Raw genomic sequence first — 19,614 nt, 5'->3', positions numbered from 1 at the left:
AGCTCCATCGGTTTTTGCTTTGTGTACTTTGAGGCTCTATTGTTTGGTGCATCAAATTTAGGATCGTTATGTCTCTGTGGTGGACTGATCCTTTTATCATTATGTAATGCCTCTATTTGTCTCATTAATTTCCCTTACTCTGACGTCTACTTTATTGGCTACTGAAGCCACAGGTATGCCCATAAAGTGTCTTGGTTATATCTCACCTTGTATTCATTCCTGGGACTTGTGTTGCTGTTTACCCCTCCACCCACAGTCTCTCCCTGCCAGCATATCTAATTCACCATGTGAAAAGATCTAGAAGCTTTTTGGCATCTGCAGAAATAAGACGGTGTCGATCCTCTCTCCTATAGGTGGATTCACTTAGGGTGTTTTATTTTTATCATATACTACTGAAACCGCGAATCAGCAGGTAATTATACTATTGGTTCGAGGGGAGGGAAGATTATGGTAATTACACTGTTAGAAACCAGCTTCCTTTTGGGTTCTAACACTTCAGGTGTTCTAGGCATGTGTGTTGTTCATTTTGTACATTAATTGTCTCAGGGCATGCTTATGAGGAAAAGTCCGTCCACTGATGATCACGCCATGGCGTAGTGATTATGACCAGGCCTCAGATGAACTCCTCTGAGGGGTCACTGCTTTCACTGTGTGGCCTGCTGGCAGGACGATCTTGCTACTCACAGCCTTGCAACTTTCCTTGTGTGGCACTGGAAGTGAAATTATACACGAATCGAGCATCTGACCCACAAATGCCACTTGTTCAGCCCCCAAAACTCCCACACTCCACATCCAACTGGTCAGGAAATTCTCTTGTCCCCTCTCTTAAGGTATGTCCAGAATCTATCCACTTCTCACCACCTCTATTACTACCCTCTGGCCAAGACTCCAACATCCAGCTCCTGCATTTATACTGTCCTCCAACTGGCCCCTCTGCTTTCATCCTGCCTCCCTTACCTGTGTTTTCAACCCAGAAGCAGAATATTAGTCAAATCATATCACTCCTCTGCTCAACATCATATACCAATGGTTCGAAGCCCATCAACTCATTAAAGAGCCATGAGTTCATAAGGATAGTCATCAATAATAACAATGACAAAGAGGAATCTTACTGGTGACCTTTGAAGAATGCCAGGCAACCAACTCATCTTTATGAAAATCCATCGAGGAAAGGAAAAAATTACTGAAGGGAGGAGGAAGGGCACGTATTCAATGTAAGGTATACAGGAAGGGTCAGAGTCATTTTCAAGAACCGACTTTACTTCATAAACAAGGTTTGCTGAGGGGAAAGTGTAAAAGTAAGCCAACAAACAGCTATGGTAATCTCCACGGTAACCAACTCTGTCAGTGCCTAAACATGGCCAGAGCCCTCCCTCAACAAGGTGATTCTGACACAAGCAATCTCAGGCATGGCCTCGTTTGGGGAGTCTCGCAGGAGAGTGGGCATGTGATAAAAAGACACAGAGGGGCCATCTTACACACACACACACACACACAAACACACGCATAATTCACTTACTGAACATTTGCATCTCAGTACAATTCCTGTCTCACAGTTGTGCTGCGGGAATAAAAGGTGATCACAGGAATATTTTAAGCAAATAGTGCCTCCACCCAAGCTGCCTGGGTTTCCCCTTCAGCCTCCACCAGGCATTAGCTGATCCACCCATGAAGAAATGGTCATTAGTATCCTTTATGACATCATGTGTGTTCAGATGGCTACTTCCTGTGTCAGTTTGGAATTCTGCCTACATCATTGCTATGCCGTTGAGTACATGGCAACAGCATCCCTGTTATGGTAGAAAAAGAACGGTGAGAAGTAAGCCAACACTTGCCCAGTGGCAACCAACATTTGCTCAGTGTTAGGCAGACTCACTAGATTTAATTGACCTACTCATGGAAACCCCACGACGACTGTATCCACAGTCCATTTCCAGGTCAGGAACATTAGGCTCAAAGTGCTTAGATACACTACCTAGGATTCTCAGCCAGGTAAATGGCAGAACAGGAATTGGGTCCTCACCTGTTGGTCTGCCTCCACATACCAAGTATTCCTCCAGTATTGCACTGGTTCTCCTTGAATGGTGAACTTTCAGGTTGCAATGCACAGATTTCTGTGGGCAGACCTGGGATGATGTTTTGTGACTGGTAGCTAGTTGCTCCTGCTTGGGTGGGTCCAGGTGTTCTTGGACCAAGTGGACATATCTTTCTTAAACCAGATGGAGAAATCTGTTTGGATCATGGGGTTTGCAGACTGGGAGTCCCTTTGGGCTTGCAACGTATGACACAGAATAACAACTAATATTTGTCAAATGAATATATGTAATGAAGATTTGAAATCTTCAACAAAACCACATTTGAGAATCCACACATCTCAACCATTTCTAAGCACATCTATTTATTTCAGAAAAGAAAAAATAAACTGGGCTGCAGAACTGTTTCATAACCTGCCTGTAAAACTAGCATGTGTGGGATCTTGTTTTTGCAAAATTCACATTTTTCATTAGTGTACAATGAGAAATAGAGCTAAGCTCCTCCCTGTTGACTAACGCCAAAACTACAGCTTTTCTGATTACAGGAAGGGAGGCTTTTGCAAACAGCGGTGACAGAAACCAGGAGAAGGTCTCCCTGAATCTAGGAGACACAGCTTCTTCCTGGCCATCAGGTGTGTGGGAAGAATCTTCTGGACTCACAGGCATATCTGTGGGCGCTCAGCTCTGTGACAGACAGTAAGTATGGCCACCGTCTCAGAGGAAGGGAAGAGTGTGCGTGTGCATGGTAATATTTTGCATTATGAGCTTTTATAATTAGGTTACAGATGCATGTATTCCAAATCATGTTGGTAAATGCATTGCCACACAAAACTGAATCCTACTGTACATTTTCTGTATCATATATGACCAATTTTTGCTCTTTGGTCTATGTTAATATGCTTCTTAATGATTTTTTTCATATTGGTGTTTGACTATTTGATTTTTTAAATTATGAAAGTAATAGTTATCCATACAAAAAAATAATAATGGAACAATACTGATTGATTGACCAGGGTTACAGAGCATCCCCAGTGATGGAGGCCAAAGGACATAGTAGAGCACAGCTTGGGCTTCAGGGTACTTCCAGAAGAACATAAACATTCTTTTTAATGTAAGAGATAGTTTCCTAAGGACATTTGATGATAGTTATAGCAATATACATTTCCACCAACAATGTATGAGAGCTTAATTCTCTACAGTAGCCTGGGTCACTTTGGCCCAGACATTTTCACTTTTTGAATTTATCATACAAAATATTCCCTGCCTAAATGTACACTTATAGTTACACGGATGTGCTTTACAGGCTCTTTGGCACAGAAGGACGACTGGACCAGAGAGTGGTTGCCATAGTCAGAAGAGGGGTAGAAGTGATTGTCTTTGGAGTCAAGGATACATAGGAAAGAAGGGACGTGCGTACCTGACATAGTGGGTGAAAAGGCCAAGGGATGGATGTATGGATCAGAAAGATGAGGGTGAGCATTGGGAAGAGAATGAAACACAAATGGAAAAAGCCCCCGAGGAAATGAATTCATCCCTGCGATACACACCCCTCTGGAAACCTCCCTTTCTTTCCGTGTATATTGTGTCTGTCTCTGTTACTCCACCTTCAAGTTGAACAACAGAGAAACACTTGCTAAGCCTAGGAAGAAGGTTTACTTTAGTTACTTGTGTCTTCATTGTACAGTCCTTCTCCAGTAGTCCATTCATTAATGGTGTCCTGTGTCAAGTGTGGGAACTGAATAAAGGACTACCAGCTGCCATCAAGATAGCTCAGGTCACCAGATCTAGAGTTTTATTTATATATATTTTGTGTTCTTTATTTTACTATGAATAAATATTTATTTATCTTTTATTCATTTTTACACTGATCAAATGCAACCTTAAAGGATGTTCATATATTTCAAGATCCAGAGGATCTGTTGATCAACTAGCCACCTTCAAAGGTTGGTATAGGTCAAACCAATGTGAAAATCCTTTTGTACTTGCTGCTTCTTAAGGTAAACAGAACTCACCTTAAGGCAGGAGGTTAAGTGCTCCTACTGGGCCTGCAACTCCAGGATCCCCACATCCATAATGAAATGAAGATGACCGTGTCAATGACAGGATCTCCCATCTTATCTGTGGTCTACACAAGTCAGCCACCTCAGAACACTTCAAGATGAAGATGCCCTCCTCACTAATATGTTTCTCAAAGCTGTGGGGAAGGGAGTGTCCTCTGAGTCCCTACAGCAGCTGCTTGGTCCACTGACTTACATTGACTTCAAAGGCATTTCCACTCAAATGACCGCAGGTGGTGACTCTTGCAACTGTTTCACCATTGCGTGCCATGGAACACCAAAACTTCATCCCCTCTTATCAGCTGGATCCTTGCTATCTTCAGATCCACCTTGGCCAGATAACTTTTCCCAGATCCCCACTTCCCTTAGGGCCTCTGGCTTGCAGCCAATTTTGCTGTCAAGTACTCTATTAATCACAGTCCCCACTTGCCTCTGCCAGGTATTCATTCCAGCTATTTTATCTTTAATAAAACATATTATATCACTTACAAAAACTCAGTGAACGTCAAAAACGTGGGCTTGGACGGTGCAAGGCAGGGGAAGCCCACTCATGCTATGGGACTGTTATAGCTGAAATACTATTGCTGTCTACATGCTAACCAATATGTACAACAGAGACTGAATTCCAGGCACTCTGCTGTGACTGCTCATAAAAACCAGAGGCCCCTCCCATCATACATAGTTCACCATATCATTGAGCCAAATGAGGCTCCCATGTCATTCAGTTACATCTCCAAGTCTCAGGATGGTATATGTGTTTGATACAACTGAGATCCCATTTAGAACCCTCCCTGTAAGGGGTTCTCGTTAATGTGTACACACATGCACACAAACATACACACACACTCATATAAGTCTACTTTCTTGGTTTTAGTCTTTTAGTCTCTATAGAAAAGAAAAGCATATGAGTGTTTCCATATGTTGGAACAGTTGCCAAGCGATCTGATTCACAATTGATTTCACCGAATGTTATAATTTTTGCCATTTTAAATGGTATATTCAGACTGAAAATTATATTTTCCATTTGTTACAATTAGTTTGTGTATATTAAACTTACACTCAACAGACTTATTGATCTCTATCACTAATTTTAATTTTCTGTAGCCTCTCTGGAATTTATATGATGATAAACATATACTGACAGCTTTATTTTCACTTGTACACATTTATTAATTCATGCATGTATAGCTGCATGGATATGTTTTGGCTTACTGGATTGCCCAGGAGAGGCTACAAAGCTGAAAAGAAGCGGTCATATAAGTCATTTTTGTCCCTTTTTTGACTTTAAAGGGAATGCACTTGATGTTTCACTATTAAGTATGATGTTTGATGTAGTTCATTCTTTTTTTTTAATATTCACTGTCAGTTTAAAGAAATGCCTTTCTATTTATTAATTGCTGAGAACTATTGTTATTGTCATTGTTTAATGCTAACTGGTTGTTTATTTTTTGTAGGCCTTTTTTATCACTCCTGGGCATATATCCAGAAGGAACCCTACTTCAAAAAGACACCTGCACCCCAATGTTCATAGCAGCACCATTTACAGTAGCCAAAACATGGAAACAGCCTAAATGTCCATCAACAGATGACTGGATAAGGAAGAGGTGGTATATTTATACAATGGAATACTATTCAGCCATAAAATCGACAACATAATGCCACTTGCAGCAACATGGATGTCCCTGGAGAATGTCATTCTAAGTGAAGTAAGCCAGAAAGAGACAGAAAAATATCATATGAGATTGCTCATATGCGGAATCTAAAAAAAAAAAAACCATAAATACAAAAAGGAAACAGACTCATAGACATAGAATACAAACTTGTGGTTGCCGGGGGGGGTGGTGGGAAGGGACAGACTGGGAGTTCAAAATTTGTAGATACTGACAGGCATATGCAGAATAGATAAACAAGATTATACTGTATAGAACAAGGAAATATATACAAGATCTTATGGTAGCTCACAGATAAAAAAAATGTGACAATGAATATATGTACATTCATGTATAACTGAAAAATTGTGCTCTACGCTGGAATTTGACACAACATTGTAAAATGACTATAACTCAATAAAAAATGTTTAAAAAAATACTGGATATTTTGTGATAATTGTCCTTTCCTCCTTCCTTTATTTCACTAAGGGGCTCAATTACATTACAGATCTTCTCATGTTAAACCAACATTGCATGCCTGGGATTAAACACAGCTCTGTCATACTGTATTTCCTGTTTTAGCCATGGCAGGACTTAGGTTGCTATTAATTTATTTATACCTTTTGCATTAATGTAACTAACTGAGATTGGCTAATAATTTTGCTTTCCCATATATTATTTGTCAAGAATACTTTTAACAATATATACGATTTTCTATTCCATTAGTATGGAAAGTCGTGGTTTTCTCTGGGATTTATCTGTTGAATCTAAATTTTAAATTTACCAGCGTATCTTTTTAATAACATTACTGTATCTTTTTAATCTTTGCTGAAACTGCAAGCATGACAGCTTTTTTCATTCCAAAAGTGGCTCATCTGTACCTGTCTCCAATTTTCTTGACCCCTGTTGCCAGAGATTTCTCTATTATCTTATCTCTTTAAAGTGCTGGCATGTAGGAGTTTTTGGTTGAACTCTTGTCATCTGTTATCAATTTCATCAATTTCTACTCTTATCCTTACTATTTTTCCTTGAAGATAGTGGAAAGACAAGAGATTGCATTTTATTAAGTAAATGACCAATGAACAATCTTTTCATCTACCATCGGGTTTTATTTTCTGATTTTTGTCCTTGAATATAACAGATACTCAAATATCCAATACACTCATCTGTTTGGAAGAGACCTGTGGCTCAGCAGTGCTGGTATTTTCAGCCAGTGCTACTGCTCTATTCAGTTCCACCATTGGCACATCAGACGATTAAGGAAGAGGAACTGGAGCAGTGAAGTAAGAGAGTCTACTCTAAATACACTTGACTCTTGAACAACACAGGTTTGAACTGCATGGGTCCGCTTATGCGTGGATTTTTTCCCCAACAAATACACAAAAAATATAAGTGTAGAATATCATGTACAAGACTTGTATTGAAGTAGATAGCCTATCCTTACCTGACATAGGCAGAAGGTAAGTGACATTTAATATCAAATTAATAATGTTTAGTTTCCTTATTGTTTTATAACTTTCCTTTCCAATAATTCCATGACTGTACAGTATGCCTCTCTCTCTCTCTCTTGTAATTGTAGAAACTGTATAGCTGTCTATTATCACCACAGGTAAGTGTTTTTAATATAACAATGCTCCCAATGCTGTATTATGAAGATGACTGTAATACTGTATGCCGTAGAAGTTTTAAAGTGATTCATCCATTAGCATATAGACTAGGCTACCATGAAGCAATGGTATTGATCACCACAGGCTAGTGTAAAACAATTATATTGCAGCTTCTTCCTTCTCAAATACCTGTAAATAAATATGAATTTCTTTCTCACATCATCTTTTTACTTTTGATGTCTAGTGTTAGTAATATGTATAACATCTACAGTGTTTTGTATCATATAAGACAGTATTGATGTAGTTACTGATAGACAGATGATTCATCTTGTAAATAGATGATGCAAACTTTCAGTATTGAGAAGTACAGTACAGTACTGTGAATATATTTTCTCTTCCTTATAACTTCTCAGTAACATTACCTTTTCTTGGCTTACTTTATAGCAAGAATACACTATATAATACATATAACACAAAATATGTGTTGATCGACTACTTGTGCTGTCAATAAGGCTTCCAGTCAACAGTAGACTATTAGTAGTTACATTTTGGGGGAGTCAAAAGTTCTGTGCAGATTTTCAACTGTGCAGGGGTCAGCACCCCTAATACCCATGCTGTTCATGGGTCAACTGTATTTATGTATTTCACTTAAGAGAGAGAATAGCATACAATATAGCAAAGTGTATGAAAGAACATCCACTTTGAAAACATCCCTGTCTAGACTCAAATCTGGGCTCTCTCACTTATTGCTCACATGATTTTACGAAAGTACTCCATCTCTCTGAGCTCTAGCTGCATCGCGCAGTAGTCAGGGGTGTTGTTTACCAAGTTGTTTCCATTTCTTCCCTGTTCCAGGCACCTGGCAGTACTGTACTTCTTGCTTTATCCTCTTTGTTTGGGCAGGGCCATATATGTGACTCATTCTGGCTAACGGGTTTGAGTGATATGTGTTATTTCTGGTTCAGAACATATGGTTTTTGGTTTGAGACCACCCCTTAACCCCAGGGCTCTCTTTTCCTCACAGCACAGTGATTGATAGCTTTTGAGATGGTGACTGCTCTGTCCATTTGGGTCTCTAAATTATTCCAATAAGAATAGATCAAATCTCCTACAACCACAATTCTGTAATGGGCATGCACCTGCCATAGACACGGCTTGGGAAGGAGGCATATGCCACACTGAGGTTTGGGGATTGTCTATGACCACAGCACAACCCAGTCTCTCCTGACTCCTGTATCTCATCTGTAAATTAAAATAACACCCTCTCAGGATTTTCCTGAGATTTAAATGAGTTAACTTACATAACGAGGTTATCACAGTGCTTGACATAAACAGGAATTCAAAACACAGCAGCTTTGATTATTAACTAATAATAACAAAACTACTTTGGAAGATTGTGGAATATCTGTTTAAAATAAGAGGTATTCCTAGGTTGTAAAGCTGAGCAGAAGCTTTTTTAGCCTTAAAAATATACTCATACCTTCAGAGAGACATAAATAATTTACAAGTTTTCTAAAGTAACTGCTTTAAGAAAAAGTGGGGGAAAATGGTCACACTGCCAAGGCAATCTACAGATTTGATGCAATCCCTATCAAATTACCCAGGACGTATTTCACAGAACTAGAACAAATCATAATAAAATTTGTATGGAACCGCAAAAGACCTAGAATTGCCAAAGCATTACTGAAGAAAAAGAAAGAGGCTGGAGGAATCACTCTCCCAGACTTCAGACAATACTATAGAACTACAGTCATCAAGACAGCATGCTATTGGTACAAAAACACACATATAGGCCAATGGAACAGAATAGAGAGCCCAGAAATGAACCCACAAACTTCTGGTCAACTCATCTTCGAAAAAGGAGGCAAGAATATACAATGGAATAAAGACAGTCTCTTCAGCAAATGGTGTTGGGAAAACTGGACAGCACCATGTAAAGCAATGAAGCTAGAACACTCCCTTACACCATACACAAAAATAAACTCTAAATGGATCAAAGACTTAAACATAAGACAAGATACAATAAACCTCCTAGAGGAAAACACAGGCAAAACATTATCTGACATACATCTCAAAAATGTTCTCCTAGAACAGTCTACCCAAGCAATAGAAATAAAAGCAAGAATAAACAAATGGGACCTAATGAAACTTACAAGCTTCTGCACAGCAAAGGAAACCTTAAGTAAAACAAAAAGACAACCTACGGAATGGGAAAAAATTTTTGCAAATGAAACCGACAAAGGCTTGATCTCCAGAATATATAAGCAGCCCATATGACTTAATAAGAAAAAAACAAACAACCCAATCCAAAAATGGGCAGAAGACCTAAACAAGCAATTCTCCAAGGAAGAAATACAAATGATCAATAGGCACATGAAAAAATGATCAATATCACTAACTATCAGAGAAATGCAAATCAAAACTACAATGAGGTATCACCTCACACCAATCAGAATGGCCATCATTCAAAAATCCACAAATGACAAATGCTGGAGAAGCTGTGGAGAAAAGGGGATCCTCCTTCACTGCTGGTGGGAATGCAGTTTGGTGCAACCACTGGGGAAAATGGTATAGAGATTCCTCAAAAGACTAGGAATAGACTTACCATATGACCCAGGAATCCCGCTCCTGGGCATATATCCAGAAAGAACCCTACTTCAAAATGACACCTGCACCCCAATGTTCATAGCAGCACTATTTACAATAGTCAAGACATGGAAACAGCCTAAATGTCCATCAACAGATAACTGGATAAAGAAGAATTGGTATATTTATACAATGGACTACTATTCAGCCATAAAAACCGACAATATAATGCCATTTGCAGCAACATGGATGTTCCTGGAGAATGTCATTCTAAGTGAAGTAAGCCAGAAAGAGAAAGAAAAATACCATATGAGATCGCTCATATGTGGAGTCTAAAAAACAAACAAACAAACAAAGCATAAATACAAAACAGAAACAGACTCATAGACTTAGAATGCAAACTTGTGGTTGCCAAGGGGGCGGGGGGGTGGGAAGGGATAGACTGGGATTTCAAAATGTAGAATAAATAAACAAGATTATACTGTATGGCACAGGGAAATATATACAAGATCTTGTGGTAGCTCACAGAGAAAAAGAATGTGACAATGAATTATATATATGTTCATGTGTAACTGAAAAATTGTGCTCTACACTGCAATTTGACACAACATTGTAAAATGATTATAAATCAATAAAAAATATTAAAAAAGTGGGGGGCACCTCATCCCTCATTTTCAACTGGGAGAATGAAATCTCATTTTTAATTTGTATGCATTCTTACAGTATGTCTGTCTAAAATGCAGTGTAACCAGCAAACTTGCTGAAGCCCTTAATTAGCCTGGTAGTTCTTTTGTAAAATCCATCGAATTTTCTACATAGGTGATCATGTCTGCAAATAAAGGCAGTTTTTCTTCTTCCTTCCCACCACCATCCCAAAAAAGGGGTATTGTGTCTGCTTATCCTGACAGGAAAGTTGCATCTTGCTTTCCCGAGAGGGCAGTATATTTGTCGTATAGATAAGACTTTCTAATGTTTTGCACTTATGCACTTATTTTTGCTACCACGCTATCAGAAACATGCTTAGAAATTGGAGTTATCTCTGAAGAATAAAAAAAGTGAAAAGATTTAAGCAGGAGAGACTAGAGGATGAGATAAGATAAAATGAATTAAAGAGCAATAATTAATTTCTTAATGAGAAGAAGAATAGAATATAATTATTATAAACATATATTACCTGGTTCTTTGTAAACAAAGGTACAAAGTTTTAAAGTGGTGAACGATTTAGTTTGGACAGAGTTTCCCAGAATATTTTCTGAGGAACACTATTTCCTCCAATGCTCTGTGAGAAAATATTTCATTCCCACGTAAGTTGGGGAAACTATCCCTTCCTTTGAGATTCATATTGCATATTACCATATTATCTAAAAAAAAAATCCTACAGTATGGAAATTAATTTACCTTCAGTCCTGTGTGTCCCAGACTTCGCTAACGTGGAGTACATTTTTGTCGTTGCTGTTTTTGCCCTAGTATTTTGCAGAACAAGCTTGGAAGTGCTGAAATGAGAGAAAAATAAAGGGGATTATTTAAGCTACGTGTAATATAAACTATCACAAGTGACAATATTCTTGAACTGCGTGTCAAAAAGTGTAAGCACGATTTCGCTATTTGCTCAACTTTACTCATTCAATACTACTTTAATGATGAACCAGGGCCCTGCTGCTGAGAGATGACATAAAATCCATGAACCACTGCCGCCCCTCCGCCGCCACCCCACCCTCAGAGGCAGGACATCGTCCTCCTCCACTTCACTCTCTGCCGACTCTGCGACAACAGCTTCCATGGCTCCAAGTTCAGGTCACACACACCCACAGGCTTTCTTTGCCAGATGTACGAGTTAAGCCACGCTCCGAAGCCACTCCCTACCTCCGTCCAGTCTCCTCTCCGGGCCCTCTGCTCTTCCGCCAGGCCTTGATCTGAGGTCGCTTGGGCGCCCCCAGAGGCCCAGTTCTCTGAGTAAACTTCTAGTACCGGCGGGAGCCCCTCCTACCCAAGTACCGCCCACCACGGAGGGATAGAATACTGGGTGCAAAGTTAGTACCCGAGCCGGAGTCTCGTCAGAGTTCCCCCCGAGCTAGAGCGCCCCCACAGGACTAACAGTCTTCTGCACCTATACGTCTGACTCCGCTGAAAGCCAAGCCGGGCTGTAGCTCAGTAGACTCTCCATACACGTCCACACTCAAGGGACGCACCCTAGTGCACGGCCATAGGCGGTCCCTCACCTCGGGAACCAGTGAGTTCAGGAGCCCTCGATCTTCATGTGCCTGAAAGGCCTGAGTCTCATGTAACCACATCCTGGCACCTGACCATAGGAGACACTTGACCAACAGCGATAGGGAAGCTGCTGTGCTCACGTGACTGCTAGGGCTTTGTCTGCCGCGTGTGGTGGGAGCCACATTGTTGCCTATATGTGGATCTACAGAGTTTCGTTGCCCACAACCTTCACAGGACAGAGATGGCTGAACTGGTCATGTACCCTGGAGAGAGGGGTACCAGACCATAGCATCCATGACCTAAGCAGTAGATCACCAATGTGACATCAAGGGCTGAAGCTTCCACATGCTGGTAGCTACTAGGGGTCACATGAGAGAAGGATCCACGTGACAGGCAGGGTTTAGGAGCCCACAGTACTCTAGTGACTTGAAGAGCTGGATCTACCTCATGATCATAGCAGCAACAGGGCCACATAACCTTTGGCTTGAGGAGTCCATGGTACTGACAGGAAAAGTAGGTCTGGGCCTGCCACATAACCATTGTCCACATGATGGCGGCACCCACATGGCCCGCAGCACCCACAAGGCCTGCAGTCTTTGGGACCCATGATGCTCCAGTGCCTGGGAGGACTGAGTCAGCTTCCAGAGAGTAGGGGCCAAAGATATGAGGGTTCTCTTTGATCTGCTTGTTTCAGGAGAACTTTATCTTCAGGAGAAGTAGTGATCTGAGATTGCCCACATTCCTGGTCCCCTCCACACTCCACATGACGTTAGTGGCTCCAGGTGGCCTTCTACAGCACACAGATTGGGCTTTATCTACTCCCATCCCTCTTTAATGTGTTAATTTTATCTCATTTTTCTCTAGATAACACATGAAATTAAATACATAACAAATTAATACATAATGATTAAATAAGTCCTCCCAAAACCCACAATCCTGGGCATACTGTAGAAACTACTGTAAGAGCCTAACTAGTGGGTACAGGCCAGCACTGTTGACTTCATGTAGGTCTAAAGGAAATTAAAGCAAATCTAATGAGTTTTAGTTGTTAATTTGGGAAGAACAAGTGTATAGTGATTACTACTTGCCACGCACTTTAAAAGGATAACTCACCTAGAGAGGTAACTGTATAGGTTAGGTATTGTTACAGAACTTTACAGTGAGAAGATTGAAGTATAGTGGTATTAAATCAATCAGTTGGCTAAGAGGTCACAGATACTGTAGGTGGCAAACCAAGAGTTGCCCACAGGCCATCTGGCTCCAGGCTCTGTGTTCTGGTCACTTGCCTGACTCCTCAATGGAAAGAAATATGGGGTTCAGCATCCCTGATTCAAAAAATGTGGCAAACAAGCCTCAGGTACTAAAAAGCTGAAATCTTGAGAAGTCTTTTTGAAATGCCAGGTAAATAATTTCAAATACTATGAGTAATTAGAGCCAGTCAAAGAGAAGTCCATTTAATGAACTCCATTTGAGGTTTATGTATAAATATAAACCTATCTCTAATATGTGAAATGTGTATATGAGAGTGTTGTATAAATTGCTTGATGTTAGATGAAAACATTTCCTTCTTATAAATAAACACTGAAAAGGAAACTATCCTAATGTTTAATCATTTTACTTGTCCCCTGGTCTGATTTACAACAGTTACAAATGAGTGGAATCTGAATTGATTAGATTTTACAGTATATATGCTGTCTGTGTTCCCCAGAAAGCACACAGAAAGGAGTAGAAGAATATATACTGCAGGGTTATTTTAATTGAACTTCCACAAACACTTCTTTTTCTGATTTGTTTGGGAAACTGCAGCTTTGTCAGTATGTCCAGGGTAAGTTTGATCTGATCATTCTGGTTTGCTGGCTTAGGCAAGCAATGCTCTATCTATGTTGGTGTTATTTCGCTAGGTCCCTGCAATGTGGCCTGGCTACGTAAATAAGCTGAGGAAAATGCAGCAGAACCAAGTTTCCACTGCTGTTAAAGTTGAGGAATTTAGAAAAGACAAGACTCTGTGGTTCTAGGCCTACCGATAGATGTCATAAGGTTTGGAGTGAAGAATGGTAAGAGAAGACAGTATTTGTACAGGTCGGTGTGTCTCATGTAACTAGGTGACAATTAGACTTATGATGATCATTGTGAAAGGTATAGAAATACAGAATCACTATGTTAAGTACCAGGAACTAATATAGTGTTGTGGATCCATTGCACTTCAAAACAAACTAGGAAATAAACAAGCTCATAGAAAAGGAAAGCAGATTTGTGGTTACAAGAGATGGGAGATGAGAGGAGGGGGAATTAGACAAAGTTAATCAGAAGATACAAACTTCCAGTTATAAATAAGTACTCGAGATGTAATATACAACATGATAAATATGCTTAAGACCACTGTATGTGTTTCATACCACATGTGTGTGATATATGAAAGCTGTTAAGAAGGTAAATCTTGAGAGTTTTCAACACACACAAAAAATACTTCTTTTCTATTTCTTAATGTTGAATCTATATGAGGTGATGGAAGTTCACTAAATTTTTTTTGTGGTGACCATTTCATGATGTATTAGGTCAAATCATTATGCTGTACACCTTCAACTTATACAGTGCTGTGTGTCAATTATATCTCCATAAAACTGGAAGACACATAGGTAGATAAATAGATAGATAACTAACTAACTAACTAACTAACTAACTAACTAACTAACTAACTAACTAACTAATGGAGTTCTAAGGCATTTGGTCTCCTGCAGGAAACAAAATGAATCTCTGAACTTCTCTAGTCTGCATTTGTGACCCAAAGTAGTAGAGGATTTTTTCCCCATAGAAACAGCAGTAAATTATTTGAATGTCTTGTTATCCTCCAAAATAATATTCAGTGATTCCCCATCTGACAAGTCATTTAGGTGATTCTTTCAGTCTTCTGAGAACAAAGAATTGGAAACCACCAGACTTCAAAAGGAATTTCTAATCATGTTATTCACATTGTCAACACCACAACAATAAAATTTTTATTCATCCCTTTGCTTAGTGGTCTAGAAATTGTCCCCTTTACTGTGGTTTCTAAGGGAAAGGCATGGCAAGGTAGGTTAAACAAGTTCAAGATGAGCTAATTTGAGTATTTTCCCTGGGCACTGAGAGGTAGAATTTTTCTCTAGGCGTTTGATATTTGTACGTGGGGTGACTAGGCTAAAGGGATAATGGCCCAGAATGTAACAGCCCTGTGAGAGCCCATAAACAAGGTGATTATTGTGAGGGGTAGAGCTCTGTACTGGTTGTTTTGCATAAGGAAAGCATGCTCACAGGCTCACAGGCAATAGTCTGCTATCTCTAGAAATTAGCTAGCCTTGGGAGGGGCAGTCTCTCCAGTGACAGCAAGGCCCCAGATGTCAAAACATCAGAAAATACAGAACATGAGAAGGCACGATTAATGCATAAATAAAACAGAAACAGCCTCTGCCTGCGTGGTCTAGTGCTATGTTGTCCAATAGAATATAGTATAAACCACATCAAAACAAGGAAAACCCAAAAAAGTTCCTCAAAAAAGTGAATTTACTTTTAAATAATTATTTCATTTAAAAGTTAAAAATATTTAATTTCAACATGGAAACAATATACATTAATGGTTAATTACTTTTAGGTGTTTTGGGGAAGGTCTTTGAAATGCAGTGCATTATTTCAATATGTAAGAAATATGAACAAATTATTAAATAATTTTTCATAGCTTTTTTATTGAAGTATAGTTGATTTACAATATTATATTAGTTTCAGGTGTATAGCATAGTGATTCAGTATTTTTGAAGATTATACTCTATTGTAAGTGGTTACAAGATAATGGCTATAATCCCCTGTGCTATGCAGTATATCCTGTTGCTTACCTATTTTATACATAGTAGTTTGTATCTCTTAATCCCATACCTCTAATTTGTCCTTCCTACCTTCCCTCTCCCCTTTGGTAACTACAAATTTGTTTTCTATATCTGAGAGTCTGTTTCTGTTTTGCATACACACTCATTTGTATTATTTTTACATTCCACATATAAATGATATCATACAGTAGTCATCTTTATCTGATTTATTTCACTAAGCAGTAATATTGTGTAGGTCCATCCACGTTGCAGCAAGTAGCAGAATTTCATACTTTTTTATGAAAAGAGTAATATCCTATTGTGTATATATGCCACATTTTCTTTATCCATTTGTCTGTTGATGGGTGCTTGGGTTGCCTCCATATCTTTTCTATTGTAAATAGTGCTGGGCTGCTATGAACCTTGGGATGCATGTATCTTTTTGAATCATTGTAAATATTTTCATTATTTTTCTGGATATACATCCAGAAGTGGAATTGCTGAGTCATATGGTAGCTCTTTTGAGGAACCTCCATACTGTTTTCCATAGTGGCTACACCAATTTACATTCCCACCAACAGTGTACAATTGTTCCCTTATCTCCATATCCTCTCCAGCATTTGTTATTTGTAGACATTTTGATGATAATCATTCTTGCCAGTGTGAAATAACTCGTTGTTTTGATTGGCATTTCTCTAATAATTAGCAATGTTGAGCATATTTTCATGTGCCTGTTGGCCATTTCTGTATCTTCTTTGGAAAAATGTCTGTTCAGGTCTTCTGCTTATTTTTGCTTGATGTATTTTTTCACTATTGAACTGTATGAGCTCTTTGTATATTTTGGATATTACCATTTGTCAGTAACATCATTTGAAAATACTTTATCCCAATCCATCAGTTGTCTTTTCATTTTCTTGATGGTTTCCTTTGCTGTCCAAAAACTTTTAAGTTTAATTAGGTTCTATTTGACTATTTTTGCTTTTATTTCTTTTCCTTAGGAGACTGATCCAAGTGAATACTGGTACAATTTATGTCCAAGAGTGTTCTGCCTATGTTCTCTTCCAGGAGTTTTATGGTTTCAGCTCTTACATTTAGGTCTTCAAGCCATTTTGAGTTAATTTTTGTATATGGTGTGAAGGAAAGTTTTAATCTCATTGTTTTACATGTAGCTGTCCATTTTCCCCAGCACCACTTCTTGAAGAGACTATCTTTTCTCCATTGTGTATTCTTGCCTCCTTTGTTAGAGATTAATTGATCATAGGTGCATGGGTTTATTTCGGGCTCTCTAATCTGTTCCATTGATCTGAAACTGTTTTTGTGCCAGTACTACGCTGTTTTGACTACTGTATCTTTGTAGTATAATCTGAGGTCTGGATGGGTGATACTTCCAGCTTTGTTCTTTTTTCTCAACATTACTTTGGCAATTTTGGGTCTTTTGTGATTCCACATGAATTATAAAATTGTGGGTTCCAGTTTTGTGAAAAATGTCATGGGTATTTTGATATGGATTGTATTGAATCTGGAGATGGCTTTGGGTAGTATGAACATTTTAATAATGTTAATTCTTCCAATCTAAGAGCATGGGCTATCTTTCTGTTTCTGAATATCATTTTCAGTTTCCTTCATAAAGGTTTAATAGTTTTCAGTGTATATGTCTTTCACCTCCTTGGTTAAGTTTTTTTTTTAAACATTTTTATTGATTTATAATCATTTTACAATGTTGTGTCAAATTCCAGTATAGAGCAAAATTTTTCAGTTATACATGAACATATATATATTCATTGTCACATTTTTTTCTCTGTGAGCTACCATAAGATCTTGTATGTATTTCCCTGTGCTATACAGTATAATCTTGTTTATCTATTTCTACAATTTTGATATCCCAGTCTATCCCTTCCCACCTCCCGCCACCTTGGCAACCACAAGTTTGTATTCTATGTCTGTGAGTCTATTTCTGTTTTGTATTTATGCTTTGTTTTTTTTTTTTTTTAGAGTCCACATATGAGCAATCTCATGTGGTATTTTTCTTTCTCTTTCTGGCTTACTTCACTTAGAATGACATTCTCCAGGAGCATCCATGTTGCTGCAAATGGCATTATGTTGTCGGTTTTTATGGTTGAGTAGTATTCCATTGTATAAATATACCACAGCTTCTTTATCCATCAACTGTCAATGGACATTTAGGCTGTTTCCATGTCTTGGCTATTGTAAATAAAGCTGCTATGAACATTGGGGTGCAGGTGTCATCCTGAAGTAGGGTTCCTTCTGGATATATGCCCTGGAGCAGGATTCCTGGGTCATATGGTAAGTCTATTCCTAGTCTTCTGAGGAATCTCCATACTGTTTTCCACAGTGGTTGCACCAAACTGCATTCCCACCAGCAGTGAAGGAGGATTCCCCTTTTTCCACAGCCTTTCCAGCATTTGTTAATTGTGGATTTTTGAATGATGGCCATTCTGATTTGTGTGAGGTGATACCTCATTGTAGTTTTGATTTGCATTTCTCTGATAGTTAGTGATATTGATCATTTTTTCATGTGCCTATTGATCATTTGTATTTCTTCCTTGGAGAATTGCTTGTTTAGGTCTTCTGCCCATTTTTGGATTGGGTTGTTTGTTTTTTTCTTATTAAGTCATATGGGCTGCTTATATATTCTGGAGATCAAGCCTTTGTCGGTTTCATTTGCAAAAATTTTTTCCCATTCCGTAGGTTGTCTTTTTGTTTTACTTAAGGTTTCCTTTGCTGTGCAGAAGCTTGTAAGTTTCATTAGGTCCCATTTGTTTATTCTTGCTTTTATTTCTATTGCTTGGGTAGACTGTTCTAGGAGAACATTTTTGAGATGTATGTCAGATAATGTTTTGCCTGTGTTTTCCTCTAGGAGGTTTATTGTATCTTGTCTTATGTTTAAGTCTTTGATCCATTTAGAGTTTATTTTTGTGTATGGTGTAAGGGAGTGTTCTAGCTTCATTGCTTTACATGGTGCTGTCCAGTTTTCCCAACACCATTTGCTGAAGAGACTGTCTTTATTCCATTGTATATTCTTGCCTCCTTTTTCGAAGATGAGTTGACCAGAAGTTTGTGGGTTCATTTCTGGGCTCTCTATTCTGCTCCATTGGCCTATATGTGTGTTTTTGTACCAATAGCATGCTGTCTTGATGACTGTAGTTCTATAGTATTGTCTGAAGTCTGGGAGAGTGATTCCTCCAGCCTCTTTCTTTTTCTTCAGTAATGCTTTGGCAATTCTAGGTCTTTTGTGGTTCCATATAAATTTTATTATGATTTGTTCTAGTTCTGTGAAATATGTCCTGGATAATTTGATAGGGATTGCTTTAAATCTGTAGATTGCCTTGGGCAATGTGACCATTTTAACAATATTGATTCTTCCAATCCAGGAGCATGGGATATCTTTCCATTTTTAAAATTCTTCTTTAATTTTCTCCTTCAATGGTTTATAGTTTTCTGTGTATAATTCTTTCACTCCTTGGTTAGATTTATTCCTAGGTATTTTATTACTTTGGGTGCTATTTTAAAGGGGATTGTTTCTTTACTTTCTTTTTCTGTTGATACATCATTAGTGTAAAGAAATGCAACTGATTTTTGAACGTTAATCTTGTAACCTGCTACCTTGCTGAATTCTT

This window comes from Camelus bactrianus, chromosome X, assembly GCF_048773025.1.
Source record: "Camelus bactrianus isolate YW-2024 breed Bactrian camel chromosome X, ASM4877302v1, whole genome shotgun sequence".
Taxonomy (NCBI): Eukaryota; Metazoa; Chordata; class Mammalia; order Artiodactyla; family Camelidae; genus Camelus; species Camelus bactrianus.
The sequence above is the reverse complement of the archived record's forward strand: the minus strand, read 5'-3'. Positions refer to the sequence as shown.